Genomic DNA, 17,897 nt, shown 5'->3' with positions numbered 1-17,897 from the left:
AGGGTGTTCCAGTACAGTTATTTGTTTACTGGCTAAAAAATCCCTCACAGACAGTGCCCTGTGAGCTGGTGCATTGTCGTGATGCAAGAGCCATGAATTGTTGGCGAAAAGTTCAGGTTGTCTAACTTTTACACGCAGCCTTTTCAGCACTTCCAAATAGTAAACTTGGTTAACTGTTTGCCCACTTAGTACAAATTCATAATGAATTATCCCTCTGAGAGCAAAAAAGGTTAGCAACGTTGTTGCAACAAGTTTACCAACTTAATTGTCAGATCTCCTTTACCATTATATTCCTTCTGCCTGAAACCCCTTCCCCTAATCACCTGGCTAGTTCCTACTTACCTTTGCAAAGACTTCTCTCCCTCTCTCTACCCCTGAAAAGTAGTTGGTGGTTTCCCTATTTCCCTATCTGTGCTCCTAAAGTCCTTAATTCTCATATATTTCATAGTTTTATAGACTGAGTTTTCAGTCTAGCTTGGAGTTCTTGCTAGTTAGACTGAAAATTCAGTAGGTGCTAAAGAAGTCAGCTTCGTTAATCTCTAGTACCCCAGACATGGCCTGGTGCATGGCAGACAGTCAGTGAATGTTTCATAAAATAATAAATGCATCACTAATTTGATCATCTAAGGCTAGCTGGAGATATAGTTAGGCACCAACTGTGTAGAAGGGTAGTTGAAGCCACGGTTATGATTGAGAGTGCCTAGGAAAATGTACAGTTATAGGAAATAAGAGCCTGAGGGTGGCTGGATGGCTCAGTTGGTTAGAGCACGAGCTCTGAACAACAGGGTTGCCATTTCGATTCCCACATCGGCAGTGAGCTGTGCCCTCCACAACTAGATTGAAGACAACGAACTGCCACTGAGCCTCCAGAGGATCGGATGGATGGCTCAGCTGGTTAGAGCGCAAGCTCTTAACAACAAGGTTGCCGGTTCAATTCTCATATGGGATGGTGGGCTGCGCCCCCTGCAACTGAGACTGAAGGACAAAAACTTGGATGGGCTCTGAAGAGGCGCACTGTTCCCCAATATTCCCCAATAAAATTTACTTAAAAACAGAAAAAGAAAAAGAAATAAGGGCCCAGGACAAACCTCTAGGGAGCATAGATGTTTATGAAGAGAAAGAAGAATCATTTAAGGAAATTAAGAAAAAGCAATCCGAGCAGTAGAAGAGTTGCCGCAGAATAGCACTGCCTTAGAGAAACCTAGGATAGCACTTCGTCAAGTAAACTCTCCCTGATCTCCCAGATCAGAACTAGAATCCCCTTCTATGTGCTCCCACCTCTTGCCATACTTACCCCTATCAGAAGGCTTATCACAGGACACTACCTACTGCAACCCTCATAGAGGGCAGGGACGCTGCCTTTTGGACAGTGTACGGCACAGTGCATGACACATAGCCAGTGCTGAACAATTGAAGGGATGAATGGTTAAATAAATGAGTGAAACGCAGTCAAGAAATCACATAAGATAAAGATTAAAAGATACCTCCTAATTTTAGTATTCAGGTTATCCTGGGTGACTTCTAGTCTTGTGTTTTACCACATATACCCATATAATTCTCACTGGTTTCATGTCAGAAGGTTCTAGAATTGAAGATATAATGAAAAGCCTCATGGTTGTCACTTGTCCTTCCCTCTCAGAGCTATCACTATGAAGATGGATGGCTCTGAAGAGGTGCAACTAGGTTTTATCCACGGTTTTCACCCAGATATATGGGGGGAAAGGATGGAAAAGATGGAAAGTTAAATACATCATTTCAAAATTGCTTCAGCAAAGAGTATTCTCTTCAAGCCAAGAAAACTTTAAACAATTGTAATCAATGCATCTCTTAGTGACCTTGAATTTTTGGCTATTATATCCCATACAAGTTATCATCATATGCCCTCTATTTGAGGAATTCTTGCAAAATAGGACAACAGATTATTTATCATCATAAAACCCCAAGTTGCTGATATAAAAGGAGTAATTTGATAATAAATTCCTAGACAAATGAATGAAACAGAACCTCTGACAGATTGCTAATGTTTTGTTTTTAGATTTACAAGTGAGGAAAACCTGAAATAAAGAGGATTGGAAATGGAAACATAAGTACAGCCTGCGGACAACAAATGCCCTTCAGGACATGAAGTGGGGAATTAGAAGGAAATGTATTTCAGCAATTTCTGAGATTTACTGGGAATTGAAATTGAGCTACCCTGGGTCTGTACAAACACAATGACGATCAGTAAACTGCCGTCTTCCCTCTCAGCCCTTCTTGACTTTGCCAGTGAGTGTCATTTGCATACAGGGGACTGTCAAACAAGGAAGATGTATGAGAGGAATCTGCTCTTCCTTTCTCAGCCTTGCCCGTTGGCAAGTTAAGGGAGGTCAACCAAATCCTTCCTATAAAAGACGTCTTGCATACAGCCTGGATCTCCAGGGCGCTTGTAAACTCTGATTGGAACCAGGTTCTGAAGTTGATAAACCAGCTTTCTGTAAGTTAGAGACCTGAAGAAAATATTTTCTTTTTTTATTTTTTATTTTTAATTATAGGCATTTTGAAGCTATTTCCTAGATTGGTCTGCCAGAAGACTAAGGGAACACACAAGCCCTGAGTGAGCTGTGCCATGCCCCAGGCTGCCTTTGGGGGAGCAGTTTACTCTCAAGAGCCCACGCCCCACAGAGAAGCAGTCCACGTATCGGGGACATCTAGTCTCACTCCATTCTTTCAATCACAAAGATTGAGGCTGGAGTACAGGAAAAAAAACATTTCCATATTGATTAATTGGAGATCCTAACATTTTTAAAGGGCTCTCAGAAACCAACTGTACATTGTTCAAAGAGGGCTAAGTTAGAAAAACTTTCTAGTGTTAAAGAGAAGTCAGGTACCCTAAAATATCAAAGTAACAGAGTAGAAAAAGTATGAGATTTGTGGTTAAAATACATAAAAACACTGTTTTCAACAGTGACTCATACTAGCAAAATATCTTCGTACAAGTTACTGAGCTTTCCGGGCTTTCGTTCCCTCAATTATAAAATGGAAATAAAAAAGGGCACTTCACAGAGTGATGAGGATGAATACGATCATATACTATGCAAAGCACATCGCTCAAACACCTGGTGGACATTCAGTAAATAGTACTTTCTCTTCCACCTGAGATCCTTAAAAAAATGAGAGGAAGAAAAGGAGGTTAATCTGTCAAACGACTTTCAACACAGACTGAACTCTAATAAATTAAGATGGATGAATATACCGCAATACCAGGTACAGTGTTTTATCACATAAAACATCATAGATTATAAGATACCACTAACAAAGAAAAAGTGCTGCTAATTATAATGGTATGTCACCATCAATTACACGAAGCATCACAATTTCAGAAATGTTAAAATACGCCAACATGCACATATTCTCACAAAACCAGTGAGATACAGTAAATAAGTGTCTAGGATTCCGGATAAGTTTGGAGACAAAACCAGGAAACAAAGAGATCCATATTTCCTTCAGTGACTTAATCTCCTTATCTTGAGGGGGACAAAATTATAAAGATGTAGGCCAGAGAGTCAAGCAATTGCTCACTTGAGAGTTCCTTTAAATACCAGTTTACCCAGTTTACACCCGTAACTAGATAGGCAGAAACAGCCTTTGAAGGAAAAGGCAAATGGAAGAAGAGCATTTTAGAAGGTTTTATTACCTTTCTTTTAAAACCATCTTAGTGTTTTTTATGTGTGAATTGAAGTATTTAAAGTGTGTAGTTCCAAATCTACAAGAAGACTACACAGTAGTTTTGAGGCTTGTGGAATGCCACTACCCTAGAGCTGTCCTGACCACTAGTTATGTAACCTATAGCGACATTTAGTGGTGGCTCCCTCAAATTACAACCCAGTGTCCAACGGGTAGGACAATTGTTCAAATGGAATGACTAAGCAAAATTCTCCTTTAAGACAGTGTGAGTGGTATCTCCATAATGTTGCCTGACAGAGGTTATTACAACGTCTTCTGTATGTGGTGCTAGCAGTGGTGGCAGCTAATACCATTGCAATCTTATATTTTATAGTTTGGTGTTTCATGCATACCTTTACTTCATAATAGAATCACAGGGCTGGAAGAGACCCTAGGGGTCACGGAATCCAATTCTCTCATTTGCAGATTATAAAATTGATTGGCGCAGGGTCATAACGCTCAGTAGGGGTGGTCCAGGCCTTCACCAGGACTCCCACTCCAAATGCATTGCTCTCTCAATTAAACTACTTGGCCATTAATAAAATGCAGATTAGAATACTCGCTATGGATATTTTTCAACACTTATTCAGTAAGCATTTCGCATGTGATGAAATATTTTGAAAGGATATTTACAGTTCTGTTAGAAAGTCTGAGATGAATTAGGGACTCATACCTAGGAAACAAAGTTAATAGAAACTAATAATTAACACTTACATAGCTCTGACTACCCTATTATTCCCATTTTACAGTTAAAGAAATTGAGGCACAGAGAATTTCTGGTAATTACTAAGTAAAAAAACAAACCTAAAAGTTACACAGAAAAGTAAATGCAATCATAACGTATTACATGGTTCAGCTGTAAATGATAGTACCATACCGTAGGCTCAATAATATAAACCACAACTTTAGAACATAACTGTCGTGCGGGAGACCCTGCTCGCTGTGCCATTTGTCGCGCGGGAGACCTGCGGGGTCTCTGCTCCCGCTCCCCACATGAGAACACAGGACATGGTGAGGCCAAAAAGGAACACCCACGGAGCCATAGGTAGGGGAGTCATACCACTATATTCTCTCTGGCGGCACTATACTCTCACTGGAGGCTGGATCCACACTGTCCGCAAACCGCCATCCACGCTTGCCAGCCCAGCCACCATCTTCTTGCTAGCCCCCATTCTCTCTCTTCTCTCCTCCGTAGCCACAGCAGTTATATCAGTGGCTAATGGCTAACGGGTAACAGCTGATGGCCAACTAGTCACAGTTGATGGCCATCTACTACCCGAGCCAGCACTCCTCCACGTGAGGCCGAGAGCCTGTAAACTACTTTCTGGGGCTCTGCCCCCACACTCCACCCCTACAGGCTCTCGCCTCACAATCTACGCGACAAGCGTCTTCCGCGAGGGGCCCTGTGCGAGGAGCCTGAAGGTGAATGCAATATCCTGGACACAGCCAGGCTCTCTGGGCACAGCCAGGGTTTCTCAGGGCACCACCAGTACTTCTGGGCACGGCCAGACTTCCTGGACTTCTTAGGGTACCACCTGTCTTCCCGGACACAGCTAGGATTTCTCAGGGCACTGCCACTCTCTGTGGGCACAGCCACACTTCCTGGACACAGCCAGGGCTCTCAGGGCACTGCCACTCTCTGTGGGCACAGCCACACTTCCTGGACACAGCCAGGGCTCTCAGGGCACTGCCACTCTCTCTGGGAACAGCCCGACTTCCTGGGCACAGCCAGGGTATCTTCAGGGCTCAGCCAGACTTCCTGGACTCAGCCAGGGCTCTCAGGGCACTGCCACTTTCTGTGGGCACAGCCACACTTCCTGGGCACAGCCACGCTTCCTGGACTCAGCCAGGGCTCTCAGGGCACTGCCACTCTCTCTGTGCCTCTCAGGGTACCCTGCTGGAACAACAGCGACTCACAATCAAGGTGCTTACATATTCTCAATGGCGGCCAGTCAAGAGACAAAAGCAAATATCCCCCCAGTTCCACTAACAACAGTTCCCAAACAAACAGTCGAGCGGTCCATTAAATTAGGGATGGAAGGCAATTCCCCATAGTCCATAGTCATTCGCCAGGGCTGTCCTGGGGGTGAGGGACGACCTTGACCTCACCCTTATCTCCCATGGAGGACTCAGCAAGTGTTACCTCCTGGGACAAGTCCCGCATCCGGGCTGCCTGAGCAGGAACTTCCCGGCCCACAGGGCTGCAACGACCTTTTCTTTCTCCGGCCTGTGCTGGTTGGGGAACCGTCCACATCTTTCCACCTCTCCACGGGGCTCCATCTCTGCAGCAGCTGCATGGCTTTTCCTGTGCTGGTGGGAGAACCGTCCACATCCTCCCACCCCTCCACGGGGGTCCAGCTCTCCGGCAGCTGCTCCTCCTGGTCTTCCTGAGACTGAGTGTTCATACACACAAACTGCTCCACCGCCCTTCGGGGAGCTTTGGCCGGCACCATACCCTGCTCGCTGCGCCATTTGTCGTGCGGGAGACCCTGCTCGCTGCGCCATTTGTCATGCGGGAGACCCTGCTCGCTGCGCCATTTGTCGTGCGGGAGACCTGTGGGGTCTCTGCTCCCACTCCCCATACGAGAACGCAGGACATGGTGAGGCCAAAAAGGAACACCCACGGAGCCATAGGTAGGGGAGTCATACCACTATATTCTCTCTGGCGGCACTATACTCTCACTGGAGGCTGGATCCACACTGTCCGCAAACCGCCATCCACACTTGCCAGCCCAGCCACCATCTTCTTGCTAGCCCCCATTCTTTTCTCTTCTTTTTGCTAGCGTAGCCACAGCAGTTATATTAGCGGCTAATTGGCTAACTGGCCACAGCTGACGGCCAATCAGCCACAGCTGACGGCCATCTACTACCCGAGCCAGCACTCCTCCACGTGAGGCCGAGAGCCTGTAAACTACTTTCTGGGGCTCTGCCCCCACAATAACCATATCTGGAAGACAAGAAGGGACACGTATGTTGAAGAATGGGGCCAAGGAGGCAGAGATATGGGATTTAAGAATACTAAATCATCAATTTCTGTAGTAGACATCAATAGAAATTATCTACACTGAAAAATTAAAACAAAAACAACGCAGAAATATTTATATGGAGGTAAGATGAAAAAGATAAAAGAGAGTTGAAGTAGTCGCCTATGGAGAGTAGGCTCAAAGGGGGGGTGATGGAGTACTGTTTTTAATTATAAGGTGTTGTCGTGGGGGGCAGCCTGCAGGGTCTCAGTTCCCGCTCCCCACATAACGCAGGATATGGTGAGGCCAAAATGGAACACCCACGGAGCCATAGATGGGGGAGTCATACCACTATACTCTCACTGGAGGCTGGGTTGGAGAAATAGGAAACGGGAACCACACGATCCGCAACCCTCATTCCACTGCTTGGTGGCTCAGCCACCATCTTCTTGCCAGCCCCCATTTGGTGCTAGCGTAGCCACAGCAGTTATATTAGTGGCCAATGGCTCACTGGTTATAGCTGACGGCCAACTAGCCACAGCTGATAGCCATCCAATCACAGTTGATGGCCATTTACTACCTGAGCCAGCACCTTTCCATGTGAGGCCGAGAGCCTGGAAACTGTACTCCTGGCTCTGTCCCCACACATGCTCAAATAAAAACCTTATTCCTATAACTAAAAGATTGGCAAATAAATACACATTGATATATTTTAAGTTGAAATAAAGTATTTGTGGGTGTATGTATTGTTTTTTTAGTGATTCTCCTCTTTAAATAAGTTTTTGAATTAACTAACCAGTATCTCAGTCACATTAGCGGGTGCTGTGGTATGACGCCCAGATCCCCTCTTCAGAACTGAGGCTCTCACTGGCCCCAGCTACTGCGAGTGTCAGCTGATGGTTCTCAGCTGAATCACTCTGTAGTGATTACCTTCAGGCAAAAAGCGCTACCTAGCTCATCTTTTTCCAATAATGGTCAACATGGAGGTATAAAGACTCGGCCCTTTTGACTCGAGATGGGACAACTCTCAAGTGCTTTGTAGGACATTTGGTCCTGTCCAAAATGTCCACAGAGACATTTGATCCATGCCAACCCATCTACCTAACCCCATGTGCCATTATCAGCGAGGCTACCAAGGCAGGAAGGGTTATTATTGGCAATACAGCCACAACACAATTATCGGGCTAATAAAACATGATAGTATTTTTCATGTGTTAATCCTGTAAACCAAAAGTAGAAACAAATGTTATGGGCTATTTGAATCCCGAGACCAAGAGATCCCAGTTTTCTAAGCATGGACATTTTTTTTTATTTTTAATTAAAGTTTATTAGGGTGACAATTGTTAGTAAAGTTACAAAGATTTCAGGTGTACAATTCTGTATAAGCATGGACATTTTTGACAGGATCAAATATCAAGGACCATTTGGTGTGAACCAAATATGCTCATGAATATTTTGGATAGAACCAAATTTCAAGGACCTTTTGGCATGGACCAAATGTCTCCACGGACCTTTAGAACAGGACCAAATGCCCACTGATCCTGAAGTGACATCCAGATCCAGAGCTCTCCGAAGGATCAGTCAAGGACTATGTTGGAACTGCCCAGTCCTGCTTCCTTCCCACCACCCTCCCACAGGTGCTGGTCCTATCCTGGTGACACTCCCCAATAAATTCCCTACATACAAGTTTTTGTGTCAGAGTGTGTTGCCAGGGAATCTGACATAAGAGCCAAATAAGAGCCCTCTTACTATTCTGCTAGATACATTCCTATCATTATTTTGGTTTAAGAGACTTTAAAGACAAAGTCCCTTAACTCTTTTTCCTTATTTTATTTAACTTCCCTTTTCAGAGAGTTTTAAATGGTGCATGCCATGTACATTAACCTTATTTCATCTTAATAATGAAATTCATCTTCAAGATAATTAAATATCTTGTTTGAATATCTACTATGTGCAAAGTACAGTGAAAAGTGAGAAGAGGGAGGGCAGAAGAGAAGACACAATGAATAAGACATGCTTCTCTCCTTGATGAGTTTATAATTTGGTAGAAAGATCAAAATGTACAATAATTGCTGTACAAATTAGAATATAACAAAGAAGTATAAAGTACTGTGGAAGTTCAGAGAAAAGATAATTTTGCTGGTTTTGAGTTTGGTTGGTGGAAGAAAAGTGGAAAGAGAGAGGAGAAGGCGGATGAAGGGTGTTACAATTTCCTGCGTAAGCTACTGAAGATCAGCTAGTCTTTTAACACTGGGTTGTAGTTTGGTTGATGAAAAGGTAGGAAAGTAATTTCAGACAATGTTACAGACAAGAGTAAAGGCTCAGAGGTGTAGAGGGTGGTGGCAGTCGTTGAGGAACAGTGCTGATCTAGTTGGACTGGAGCATTGGATGTATAAAAAGGATTAATGAAGTCAATGCTGGAATGGCAAACTCACCTGGAAGCACATTTTCCTGTTCTGTTACACCCTCCAAATAAGACACCCTAGGATAGGGACAGTAACTTTGACCTTGCCAGAGATCATCATACAACTCTGGATATGTCATAAGGAATGCTGGGGGCCCCTATCCACTACAGATGCATTTGCTTTTCCATTGACCCCTTACAGATGTCCCAGAGGGATTCTCAAACCTCTTTCAAAGAGTTACTTTTACTATACTATTGCATTATACCGTGTTTCCCCGAAAATAAAACCTACATGGACCATCAGCTTTAATGTGTCTTTTGGAGCAAAAATTTATATAAGACCCGGTATTATATTATATTACGTTACATTATATTATATTATACCCAGTCTTATAGTAAAATAAGACTGGGTCTCATATTAATTTTTGTCCCATAAGATGCATTAGAGCTGATGGTCCAGCTAGGTCTTATTTTTGGAGAAACATGGTAGTTAAAACAACAACAACAAAAAGAACCTCCCCAGGAAAAAAGTTTTAAACTTTTTATCAGCTAAATTTCTATGAAGTTATCTTTTAGTATTTCTAGAAATTTTTTTTTTTTTTTACCATTATATATTTTTTTTTTACCATTGTATTTTTTTACCATTATAAGATGGTAATTTTTTTTACCATTATAAGATGATTTCTTATAGAGAATATCTTAATGCTTGGTTATCTGTATTTCTAAGTTTATTAAGTTTTACTCAGAGAGCTTCATAATCTAACTGAATGAAACTAATTTAATTCTCTGTGAATGAAGTACCCTCCTTTTTATTTTATATTTTTATGTACTTCAGCCTAAATTCATAGACTGTTAAAAAAAAACATGTTCTACTTTTTGCTTATGAGGTAATGAGAAGGGGAGTTATACCTTCTTCCACTCCTGAAAATTAGCAATCTAATCCCAGCAATCAATTTTTGTTCAAATCCTGACCATATTTTTAACAGTCACAGCCATATTTATTATATGAAGATGTTATGTTTATAACTTTGGACTTTGATACAACTCACACATATAAATATACCCCAAAACAAACTTTTTCTATCCTGAAGTAGTTTCAGAGACTGTTTCAGACTATTGCACGGTGATGCTGCCAGCTGGCCGTCAGTTTAATTCCAGCAGTGACACCATCTTTTCCTGTGTCATAGTATCTTTTATGTACAATTCTTTCAATATATCATTTCTTTTTCTGTCCCCCCGTTTTTAACCAAAATGAAACACAAATTAATTCATTCATGTGTTAAAATTAAGAAACAAAAATCTCATCAAAATCATGACACAAAAGAGAGATGAGATAAAATGTCCATATAACTACTGTTTATGTTACTAAAAGCCAATGTAATATGAAAGGAAAAGAAATGAGAATGATACATGGAATGAAATCAGAGACAAAGTGTCATTGTTTACAGACCACATGATTAGTAATATGATGTGCTCAAAAACTCAATAGCTCTATGAACTAGTAAGAGAATTTGTTAAAGTAACTAACTAAAGATCAATGTATAAAAATCAATAGATTTCTTATATCCTAGAAATTACTGAAATAGACAAATTCTTAAAAGTAAATCTAGGGCTGGCCCAGTGGCTCAGGCGGTTAGAGCTCCATGCTCCTAACTCCGAAGGCTGCTGGTTCGATTCCCACATGGGCCAGTGGGCTCTCAACCACAAGGTTGCCAGTTCGATTCCTCGACTTCTGCAAGGGATGGTGGGCAGCGCCCCCTGCAACTAAGATTGAACACAGCACCTTGAGCTGAGCTGCGGCTGAGCTCCTGAACTGCTCAGTTGGTTGGAGCGCGTCCTCTCAACCACAAGGTTGCCAGTTCGACTCCCACAAGAGATGGTGGGCTGTGCCCCCTGCAACTAGAAACGGCAACTGAATCTGGAGCTGAGCTGCGCCCTCCACAACTAAGACTGAAAGGGTAACAACTTGAAGCTGAACGGCACCCTCCACAACTAAGATTGAAAGGACAACAAGTTGACTTGGAAAAAAGTCCTGGAAGTACACACTGTTCCCCAATAAAGTCCAATAAAATCTTTTAAAAAAATTAGTTATAAAAAAAAGTAAATCTAACAAGAAATATGTCTGATGTATATGAAGTAAACTACTGAACTTCAATGAAGGTCATAAGAATCAATGGCAATAAATTTCATGTTCCTGAAAAAAAAGAAACAGAAGCAAATTTTAGCTCTATCAAAAGTGACAAATCCCAGCTTTCAGTCGGGCCATGATGGAACTTAAGCTTGTCGATTGTGTGTTCAATGAGAAAGAAAAAAATACAGAATGTGCATGAAATAAGATAAACCAATGAGAATAGTATCTAAAAGGCTAGGAGTAATTAGGATATTAGAATATATTTTAAGTATATTCTAGCTGTCCATCCTACCCTATGACACCTTGAAATTTTAAAGTCCATTGATCATCTTTGATGCATTCAGCTTCATGCATATTTTCAAGAATGCATTGTCTGAAAAGAGGCAATCATACTAATTCAGAGCTTTTTATCATATATTAACACAGTGGTAAAGGAAGGTAGTCAAATGAGGACATAACTTACAAGAGTACACCAATGTTATAAAGCTCATGGCTAGTTACTAAAATATAAAAGCCATCATTTGAAATTTAGAGCAAAATTCAGTGATGTCTGCTAGAGAAAACAGAATTTGTAACTGGAGAAAAAATTTAAACAAGATGCATCGAAATCATGTTTCCATGTAAAGCAATACTATGAAAACCTGAAATAAACAAGACAAAAATGAAGACCTAGAGGAAGAAAGTCAAATACGAATGGATGATTAACTACATATGCACTCAAGAGGGACACTAATCTATTCAAAACATGGAACAAGTAGCAAAAAGGTTAGACCAGGTAATTCTGGTTGGTCAGGCTGCCCAGCTTCCAGCATTCCACACCAACATTGCAGACCTTGCTCTCCTGTTGAAAATCTCCCCATTTTCACCAAAAAAAGGTTAAGGACCAGAGAGTTTCACCACAAGGGGAAACAAGCTTGTTAAAAGATGATAAATTTGGTTATTAACTTTACATTTTTATATCCAGTTATAACTACCAGATTCTTTATTCCCTAGTACTTAGAAAGAGGTTTCCAAACCCCATCATCAGAAATGTATGGACCCTCCTAAATTACCCAAAGATATAGAGTTTAACTTCTTAAACTTAACTAAAAATAAAGGGAACACTGTATCAATTCTCTCTTTACAAATAGCTGATGATTGCACTTAGAAAGTGTTACAGTAGTAGAACAGATTACCTAAATTCAAATATAATTATTAATAGACAAGTTCATAAAGAAAATAAATTTTACTTAATTCTACTCAATTATTTACAGAGAAATTATGAAAAGAAATAAAAATAAGATGAGTGAAAATAGGACTTCATATGTTATCCAAAAGATATACCTTAGCCTTGGATTATTGTCAACTCCCACCGTCAGACTCTAGGCCAGTTTGTTCATGGGGGTGCTGGCCAAGGAAGTCTTCTTTGGTGCCAAACTTTTCTGGCCAAATATCAGCATGGAGACATCTCTGTGTTGGTAATCTCTAGCTAATTTACCAGCAGTCCAGAAACTCCATGTTCAGTCAGAATGGCTCATGTCTGCTCCCAACCAACAGAAAGCCACAAATTCACTATCTCAACAATGTACTGGCAGGTCTTCAATGTAAAGCTCTATATGTTCGTGTCCATAACCTGCATCTTCACAGGGTCCATATGTCCCCAGTTCAAAAAATGTTTGGGTTTATTCCACAGTTCAGAATATATCTGTCTGACTGCACAGTGGGACAGAAATCTTGCCAAATAACCTGGCACTCTTCATCTTGGCTTTCAGAAGACTAAAGACCATCGAGCCATTTCAAGCAAACTGCCAAGACAATAAATTGGTATGTCTCCCAAATAATTTCTTAACGCAGAATGAAAATAGGCTTGGATAATTTTCCAATCTTCTGTAATTCAATATGTTAATAAATTCTTTTATAATATATAAAAGGAAAAAAGTAATAGACACTAAAATCTTATAGGTTAGTAGTATAGAAGCTACCCACCCACATGCTATATAATACTTTTCAAAACGAAGATTAAATATATCAGAGTGACTGAAAGCATTTGTTCTTCAGTTTAAATTCAGAGACAATATAAAATTTCAGTTTTTCTTTCTCAATCTCTCTGTTTCTCACTCGCCATGTATGAGTATTTGTGCACAGCATCCAGAAAAATGCCTGCACAAATAAGTACTCAATGTTAATATATGTTGAATGAACAAATAAACAAATTTGTTCTCTAGAAGGAGCCCAAGGCTCTTTCCTCATTTTCCTATTTCTACTCCTAAAAGAACATGTAATGGGGATGGTGGAGGCAAGGACAGTATTAGGTCACAGAAGGTGAAGTTTTGGGTATGACAAGGGTTAAAGGTCTGCCTTCCGGGTAATTTAGAATCCTCACTTTTAGGATTTCCCCTCCTGCCCGCTTCTTGTTAGATTGATTCCCAACTCCTGCCCCACAGCAGAGAGTGCCATTCCACCCTCCTCCTTTTTGTTCTCTTCCTTCATCACTTCATATCCTCTCTTTAGAAAGGCAAGCCGAAAGTAGGGTTAGACCCAGGAAAAATAAGTTCTACAGAAGCTGCCTTAGTCCTTCTTTGGTGTGCTGGCAGAGATGTGTCCTCCTTTTTCTTTAGTCCTCTTTCCTTGCTTCCTCTAACCACCAGGGTGGACACAATGGTCCAGAGTGAAACTCAAGAAAAGAGGCCGAGATAAAAACAGTGCACATTTTTCAGTCTGAGCCTCATACCTATTTTGGGGAAAGGCGTCATGCATACTTCTGTGCTATAGAACTGGAGACTACAGGATGGCTTGTGACCTAACACCTCAGACCGTAATAAGGAGAATACATTTGTCTGGCCTTAACTTTTGCAAAAACTGATAGATAGATAGATAGATAGATAGATAGATAGATAGATAGATAGATAGAGATTTATATAGAGAGATATATGAGGATTATATATCTAAATAATATACACCTATATATCTTTATGTATAAACATATATCGATAAAGATTTTTATTGATATGTCTGTCTTTATAGCTTCTTAATTTCTGGTAAATGGTTAGCTAAGCATTTAAAGTGCTTGATTGTGGTCAAAGTCATCTTGACATAATTAACACATAAATATAGAATATTTAAGAATAGTTTGAAATAAATGGGATGAATCCATTACTGCTCCAAAAGACCTCAGAAAGGTGAACACAATATAACATTTATAGGGCATCACTGTAAAACTGAGTAAAATGGGGGAGAGGGTGCAAACTAGACCTGAGAACAAGATAAGAGTACATACAGTCTCTGAACAAGCAGTAGCATAAAGTTCACACATACCTTCAAGAGGATGACAATCAGGTACCGAAGTCACCTATGACCCAAGTGAACTTCACCATGAGTAGGAACAGAACCTGGGAGCAGTTCTTAGAAGGCCCAATCCCATCTGTAGTTACAACCACTTCAAGACCTGTCTGGTTGATTACCTTTCCTACATTGGGACATATTAACATTCACTACTGATCCCTAGTGTTTTCATTATGATGCCCCTTGTTATTTTACTTGAAAACAACTCTGTAAACAACCAAGTTATAATATATCCTATTTTGCATCATTTTAATTTTCTCATCCTAGGGGTTGCTATAACTATAATTTGAAGAGTTATAAAAGGTTTGCTCTACTTCTAAAAGTCCTAAACTGTAATATAATGATCTCTGACCACAACTATTTGTCCATTCATCTTTGGGATTTCAATTCTCCAAACAATTCCTGTTCTTTCAAACGTTCAAAACTCCCAAATCTGTATTTCCATTCATAGACTCACTAGTATGCCAAACTTGCATATAATCCTCTTAGATTTCTTTGACGGGGTAATTTACAGACATATAAACACAGCTCATCTAAATTAAATTCATCACACTTCCCCATGAACCCTGCCTTCTCTTTGAGCCATGCTCCACACAAACCAAACTACTCGTTGTCCACTGAATGGGCACTTCTGAACGTCTCTTGACTCTATGTATTTGTTTATATCTTTGCCTAAACTAATTCTATCATCCCCTCCTAATTCTATTATCCAATCCCGTCCTAATTCTTCCCCCAGCCACAGGTCGATTCAACACTCACTCATCTCTCAAGAAAAATTTCAAGTATTACCTCTTTGTTAATCCTTTCCCCACTCAGATAGATGGCCACTCCTCCTGTGACTTCTCACTGACCCCTACATGTTCCAAACACTTTAGCAATGAAGTAGAGAATAGCATTACAACCATATGGGCAAAAAGGCTGCAGAAAATCATAAGTCATTTCAACTCCAAAAGAAATCTGAGGAACACCAAGACCTGCCATCATGTAAATCTATTGAGTCACACTCTCCATCAAGAGTAGATTGCGGTCAAGTTCTCTAACTTCATGATATGTAAGAAATGGGAGTAGAGATAAGTGGTAATGGGCTCAGATAAATCTTGTTGAGAGGTGATTATCAGATTGGAAACATGCTTCTTCAGTTATATTTGTAAAACAATGGCCCCAAAATGAATGTAGTCATAACACTTTCCTTTCCTCCACTTTACCAGAGAAATGGGTCTTTGTAGCTAAGACAGCTACCAAGCCTTGATTTTTTGTTACAATGACTCAAGATACAGGCTGAATAGGAGAACAGAAAGAGTCAGAACAGCTAAAGTGATTTGTACCATTGTTTTCCCAAAAATAAGACCTAGAAGGAGCATCAGCTCTAATGCGTCTTTTGGAGCAAAAATTAATATAAGACCCGGTATTATACTATATTATATATTATATTATATTATATTATATTATATTATATTATATTATATTATATTATATTATATTATTGTAAAGACCTGGTCTTATTTTACATATTATTTTTTGCTCCAAAAGACGCATGAGAGCTGATGATCCAGCTTGGTCTTATGTTCGGGGAAACACGGTATCAGGAGAGAAAAAGAGAGAAGAGGGGAGGAGAGGAGAGAAGACGAGATCCAAAAATTCAAAGAAGACAATGAGAGAGACAAAAACCATTGCAAAATATTTGCAGAAAAGTATCCTGAGGAAAGGAGTTTTAGGAACATGTGCTATGCCATGTGAGATATTCTATTTCATTAACTGTAAGATGCTATTGCTCATAAAGGAAATCATTACTGTATATATTGATAATATAGAATTGAAAGAAAAACATGAGTATGTAAAGGGTTTTTATTTCTTTCTTTGCACTATATAAAGGAGAGTATAGGCACTGTGACACACTTAAAATTTTTAATTATTTTTAGCACTTTTTAATGCAATGCTGGACGAGTGCTTTGCTTTTTTTTTTTTTCTTGTTTTAAGTGACATAGTTCAGAGATCAACTTAAAGGCAGCTAAGCTTCATATAGTTACATTTAACTGTGTAGAGCAGTTTTTAACATTAAAAAATACAGAGTTTTCAGATTCCTCTTCCCATATCCCTTTCTAGTACCAAGTTGAAAAGGAATGAGTAACACCTCAAATAAAGATAATAGTTAATATTTTAACACTTTGATCTAAGCTTTTAAAATTAATCAACTCGTTGACTTTTCAAGACAAATTGTAAGACAGATACAGTTTATGATCTCTATTAAGGCACAGAGAGTTTAAATAATTCCTCAAGTTTATATAACCTTATAATAAGTGGCAGAGCTGGGGTTCACATCCAGGCAGTTGAGATCTAGTGCCCAGGTTGTTAACTGCCATATTCCACTGCCTCATGCTGTTAAGATACAGTACATGTTTTCCCTAAATGGAAGCCATTTATTACTCTTCCACGTGAATGAAACCAATCATGCTGTTTTTATGTAGTCTATTTCAGTCGGCAGATATACACCCAAAAGCCTGGGATAATGAGGAAACAAGTCAGTCCTAAGTAAACTGATAACTGAAACTTGCACAGATAAAAAGACTACTATTAGACAAAGTGAAGACTGGATTTCCAACAGCTATAGGTATTTTATCCTTTTATAGAAAATAAAGAGCAAGTATATGTAATCAAGAAACAAAGTTTAAGTTATTTTAAAAAACAAAGTAAAGACTGAAAGACACTGATGAGAAAATTGAAAAGATTTAAGAAGATTCTGCTCATTTTGACATTAAATTATGTAAATCATATGCAAACTATGCAAATCTGCATGAAAATAAAGAGAAGCTCTGGCTGTCTTTCTTTTTTGCACAAGGAGATGGGTTTTTATTTATTTTTGTCTTTATTATTTTTACTACTTTTTAAGGATTTGTATTAAAATATAACTAACATACAATATTATATCAGTTTCAGGTGTACACCATAGTTATTCAACATTTATATACCTAAAGAAGTGATCGCCATAAGCCAAACAACCATCTGACACCATACCATGCTATGACAATATTATTACCTATAATCCCTAAGGCTGTACATTACATCCCCCTGACTTATTTGTTTTATAACTGGAAATTTGAACCTCTTATTACCCTATACCTTTCCCCCCTTTTTAAATGTTTCAATTAAACTTCACATTCAATATCATATTATATTAATGTAAGGGGTATAATATAGTGGTTAGACATTTACATAATTTAAGAAGTGATCCCCTGACTAGTCTAGTACCCACCTAGCACTATACATAGTTATTACCATATTGACTATATTCTCTATGCTTTACTTTACATCTCCATGATTATTTTGTAACTACCAATTTGTATTTCTTTATCCCTTCAGCTTTTTCACCCTGCCCTTC

General features: G+C 39.7%; 1 protein-coding gene and 1 long non-coding RNA gene across 5 annotated transcripts in view; one reads left to right on the top strand and one right to left on the bottom strand.

Moving 5' to 3' along the window:
- Positions 1–2,316, top strand: part of LOC141569830 (uncharacterized) — a 31,538-nt gene extending 29,222 nt beyond the window's left edge. For both annotated transcript variants that reach the window (XR_012493614.1, XR_012493629.1), the window contains exon 3: positions 2,036–2,316. This is a non-coding gene — a long non-coding RNA (uncharacterized LOC141569830). The remainder of the gene's footprint in view (positions 1–2,035) is intronic.
- The window catches only part of RASGEF1B (RasGEF domain family member 1B), a 531,937-nt gene that overhangs the window by 364,598 nt on the left and 149,442 nt on the right, over positions 1–17,897 (bottom strand). The gene's annotated exons all lie outside the window — the stretch shown is intronic.

Source organism: Rhinolophus sinicus, linkage group LG02, assembly GCF_036562045.2.
Source record: "Rhinolophus sinicus isolate RSC01 linkage group LG02, ASM3656204v1, whole genome shotgun sequence".
Lineage (NCBI taxonomy): Eukaryota > Metazoa > Chordata > Mammalia > Chiroptera > Rhinolophidae > Rhinolophus > Rhinolophus sinicus.
Note: the sequence above shows the minus strand (reverse complement) of the source record. Positions and strands in the feature narration are given on the sequence as shown.